We start from the raw sequence: 4,980 nt of genomic DNA, 5'->3' as shown, positions 1-4,980 counted from the left end.
GCGGAAGGGGCGGGGCGAGCCGGGCGCGCGACCCGCCGAGGCCACGCCCCCGCGGGCACGGGCGGCCCCGCCGGCGCCATCTTGGGTGAGGGCAGCGGGCTCTTAAAGCGGCAGCGCCCCGCTCCGCACGGCGCGGCCGAGGGGGCACCGGCACCGGCACCGGCACCGGCACCGGCACCGGCACCGGCACCGGCACCGGCAGCCGCTCCGGGCCCTGCCCTGCCCTGCCCTGCCCTACCCTGTCCTGTCCGCTCCGTCCCATCGCCGGCACCCAACCTCGGACCCCCCCACTGTCCAGCCTTAGCCCTGGCCCCCAGCAGAGACTCCGCATCACTGACCCCCCACACTGCTGCTGACCCCCCATCGCTGACCCCACATCACTGACCGCCGTCACTGACCACCATCACTGACCCCCCAACTTTGACCCTCGTCACCAGCCTCCCCAGAAAAGACCCCCACCAATGACCCCCACCGCTGACCCCTCCCCAGCGCTGACCCCTCTCCGTCCCCGCTCCCCGGGCGGGCTCCATCCCCCCGTTTCTGCAGCGGGCCGGTCTGGAGGAGGAGCACGCAGCCCCACCAGCAGAGCCCACCCTGTGTCCCCAGTGCCCCCAGTGTCCCCAGTGTTCCCAGTGCCCCCAGCGCCACCAGTGCCCCCAGCGCCACCAGTGTCCCCAGCGTCCCCAGTGCCCCCAGTGTCCCCAGCCGCGGTGCTGGCGGTCACTAGAGGGCAGCAGCATCCCGGAGCTCCCGTTATCCCGCCTGTCCTCGGGGACGTCTCCTCCTCCCCCTCATCCCCCTCCTCCTCATCTCCCTCCTCCTCCTCCTCATCCCATCGGGACTGGCTCAAAAGCCGCTGGTTTCTCCTCCAGGTCTGGAAGCGTGGCCGGTCCCTGCTGGGAGACAGCCCAGAGGAGCAGGGAGCCCTGCAGCGCTCGCAGAACCATGGAATTTTGGGGAAAAGCCCTCCACGAGCCCAGCACTGCCCAGGCCACCACTGCCCCATGTCCCCAAGTGCTGTTAAACCCCTCCAGGGATGGGGACTCCACCCCTGCCCTGGGCAGCTGTGCCATGGCTGGACAGCCCTTTCCATGAAGGAATTTTCCCAATATCCCACCTAAACCGCCCCGGCACAATTTGAGGCGTTTCCTTTTGTCCTGCCAGTTGTTACCTGGGAGAAGTAATCCCCACCCGGCTCCACCCTCTCTTCAGGGAATTGTAGGGAGCAAAGAGGTCCCTCCTGAGCCTCCTTTTCTGCAGGCTGAGCCCCCCCAGCCCCCTCAGCCGGGACTGAGCTGCTCCATGGGAGGAACACAGACCCCATCCCCAGTTTCCTGCCCATTGTTTTCCATGCTCAGGAGCACCACCAGAAGGAAGAGCAAACCCCGCTGGCTGGATGGGGAGCCCAGCCCCATCCCAGCAAGGCACGGCCAGCCCCAGGCTGGTCCCAGCCTGCCGGGAAGCCGCTTTGTTCAGGGAAACAGGAAGCCCTGAAATAGCAGAAGCTGGAAACACGTGGCCGGGGAGAGCTGGGAGCACCCAGTGTCCCCCCAGCTCTCCTGCACAGGCCCTTGGCATCATTCCAGGATGAACCCACTGCCCTCTGCCTCTAATGCTATGGCACATCCTCGTCTCCCACCCACCTCATCCCAGCAGAACCCATCCCTGGAAGCTCTGGGCCACCCTGGATCCAGCACCCCATTTGGAGAGGGCACCCAGAGGAGAGGTGCTGATCTCCCTGCTCCCCCTCTTCCCAGGCTGGGATAAACCAGGGCAATCCTCAGGAAGGAAACAACCAGCTCCTGGCCCAGCCCCTACTGCAACTGTGCCAGGCCAGAGCTGCTGTCCCAGAGGGGTCAGGGGGACCCAGAACTGGGCCTGAGCTGACCACAGTGAGGCCAGGCAGGAAGGAGGGAGGGAGGGATGCTCTGGACCATGCAAGGCTGCAGGGATGAGCAGGAGGATGCTTCATCCCCCTGGGCTCTGCACAGCAACACACACCTGGGTGTGCCAGCAACACACACCCAGCGTTGGTCATCCAGGGGCTGACAGCTGGAATGCTGCTGGAGCCGGTAGAGAGCCAGGAATAATGGGTTCAGACAGACAGAGGGCAGGGCTGGATGGGATATTGGGAAGAAATCCTTCCCTGGGAGAGTGGGCAGGCCCTGGCACAGGGTGCCCAGAGAAGCTGTGGCTGCCCCTGGATCCCTGGCAGTGCCCAAGGCCAGGCTGGACATTGGGGCTGGGAGTAGCCTGGGACAGTGGAAGGTGTCCCTGCCCTTGGCAGGGGGTGGGATTGGATCTTTAAGGTCCCTCCCAACCCAAACTAGTTTTGGATTCCATGAACACATCCCAAAAAACGCAAATATCACAGCCAAATGGGAAAAGAGCTGAGCTTCACAACTGGAAACATTCCCCACAGCAGTTGGACAGGCAGGACACGGAGACTTGTGGGACACAGTGAGGAAGGAACCTGGGGCTGGGCATCGTGCTCCCAAACACAAAGAATTACACGGGAAAAGCCGATATTCCAGGTCCAAAGATCACTGCCGGAGCAAGCTGCTGACCTCTGGGCACAGAAATCAGGGGATTATGGCGAGGAGGGTATTTGCAGGCTTAGCCCCTGCCTGAATGGAGGCTTGGAGCCAGGGAATGGTGACACAGGGCTGGATTCTCCTGGTATTGGATTAATTAGTTCAGTTCTGAGGTTAATGCTGCCTAAGCCAGCAGGGAGCCTGGCCCGCTTCAGCCGCTGCTCCTGAGCTCGCCCCGATCTGGCCCAGGCTCGGGAACATCAGTCCAAGGGTTTTGTCTGGGATGGGAATGGGGCTCGAGCTGTTAGGACAGCTCCTGATGGGGCAGAGGGTGCAGGAGAAAGCTCAGGGGCAGGATGACTTTTCCTTGCTCCATCCCGTGCCCCAGCGCTGAGCCAAGCTCCTTCGGCCCCGCAGCACGTGCGGCTCATCCCTGCCCGCCCCCGAGGGACACGGCCAGGGGAGCAGAACAATCCCGGGAAGTGACCGGGCAGGGGGGGACACGAGGGGACAGGATGCTGTGCTGGCCACCGCCACCGGCATTGTCTCTTTGGATACCTGCGGGATGAAGTCAGAGGCTGAGCAGGGAGCAGCGGCCAGAGGAAAACACCAAACCCCTGATCACAGGTGCCTGCCACGCTCTGAGCCTCACCGAGGGCTGGGGGAGGCTGTGTCCCATCCATGGGGGCTGGTATCCCTGGGAGGGGGAACTCTCCTGTCCCCTGGGCAGCTGGAGGGCACACGGACACTCCCCAGGGACATCAGGACTCGGTGAAGTCCCAGCACTGCTGAGGATCCTGCCAGCCCCAGGGTGCAGCAGCAGCCCCTGGCAAACCCAAAAGGGCCCAAATTCTCCATTTCCTGTAAATATGGAAGGATCCCTCCACGCTCCCAGGGCTGGAGCCAGGCTGGGAGAGCTGGGGGTGTTCATCTGGAGAAAAGGAAGTTCCAGGGAGAGCTTAGAGCCCCATCCAGGGCCTAAAGGGGCTCCAGGAGAGCTGGGGAGGGACTGGGGACAAGGCATGGCTTGGACAGGACACAGGGAATGGCTTCCCAGTGCCAGAGGGCAGGGATGGATGAGATATTGGGAAGGAATTGTTCCCTGGGAAGGTGGGGATCAGGTGGGATGGAATTCCCAGAGCAGCTATGGCTGCCCCTGGATCCCTGGCAGTGTCCCAGGCCAGGCTGGATGGGGCTTGGAGCAGCCTGGGACAGTGGAAGGTGTCCCTGCCCCTGGCAGGGGTGGGATGGGATGGGCTTTAATGTCCCTTTTAACCTAAACTATTCTACAATCCCACAAAAACATGTGAGGGGGCTTTACAGCACAGAAAGCCCGTGACATCCCTGGGGTTAGGCTGTCTCCCAAAATAGTTACAGCCTCTTCCACCATCACAACCAGACTGTCTGGGCAGCCAGGGACTTCCCCAGAGAGCTGAGGTTCCTCTCCAAATCAGAGTGGCAACAGCTTCTTCTAGGGGACCTCTGGTGACTCTTCCTTCCCCCTCAGTGGCTGGGGAGATCCTTCCAGGGGGGAGCAGCTTCACTGAGGAACATCACACCTGGGCAGGGTGAGGAGCTCCTCCAGCTGCATCAGCCCCAGGCACAGGCAGAGGCCCTGGCATTGCACGGAGGTCCTGCCTTGAGGGACCCTCCTCCGTCCCTCTTTCCTGGGGATATGAGAGAGGGAAAGGCAGGGAGATACGGGCAACCCCTGCCCAGAGGTGGTCCCTACAGTGGTGCCCACCATGCAGTACAGGAAGGAGGTGACTGGCTGCCAGCCAGGGCCACCTCCACTAAAGCTGTCACCTCCCTGTCCCAGCACATCCCTCTGGGTCCCCAGGAGATCTGCCCCAAGCCGGAGCTGCATCCCCCAGCCGGGGAGAGGGGCTCACTGGAGACCGTGGGAGAAAGTGTGTGGGACCCACTGCCCACGTGGGCCCCAAAAGAGCCGGGTTTGTGGCAGGCTCATGCAGCCGCCCCGCTCGGGTTACCCACTTCCCGCTGCCGGCGCTTCCCAGAAAACACTCAGGGGCCGCTGGGGACCGCAGCAGGGAGCAGTGACAGCCTCGCTGGTGGCCCCGTGCAGCACTACAGCCCCACTCCAGCCTGGCCAGGGCTGGGCTGGGATGCTTTTCCTGCTGTGGGGAGCAAGGCCTTGGGGAGGAACTGCCTGTGCTGCAGGACGTGTGTGTTCGCGCTGATGGATTTTGCAGCAGCTCCACAGCACGTGCAGGGCCACAGACCCTGCGACCCACAGAGCCTGCAACCCACAGAGCCTGCAACCCACAGAGCCTGCAACCCACGGATCCTGCAACCCACAGACTCCTCAGCCCCCCACTCCCCTCAGCCTCATACCCCCCTGAGTGTGGAGGGAGGTCAGGGGTCCTCCCAGGCTGCACAACAGCCCTTGGACAACTGTCCCTGCATGGGTCAGTGGATGTCACAA

This window comes from Coloeus monedula (genome assembly GCF_965178545.1).
Source record: "Coloeus monedula genome assembly, chromosome: 12".
In the NCBI taxonomy this organism is placed as follows: domain Eukaryota; kingdom Metazoa; phylum Chordata; class Aves; order Passeriformes; family Corvidae; genus Coloeus; species Coloeus monedula.
Note: the sequence above shows the minus strand (reverse complement) of the source record.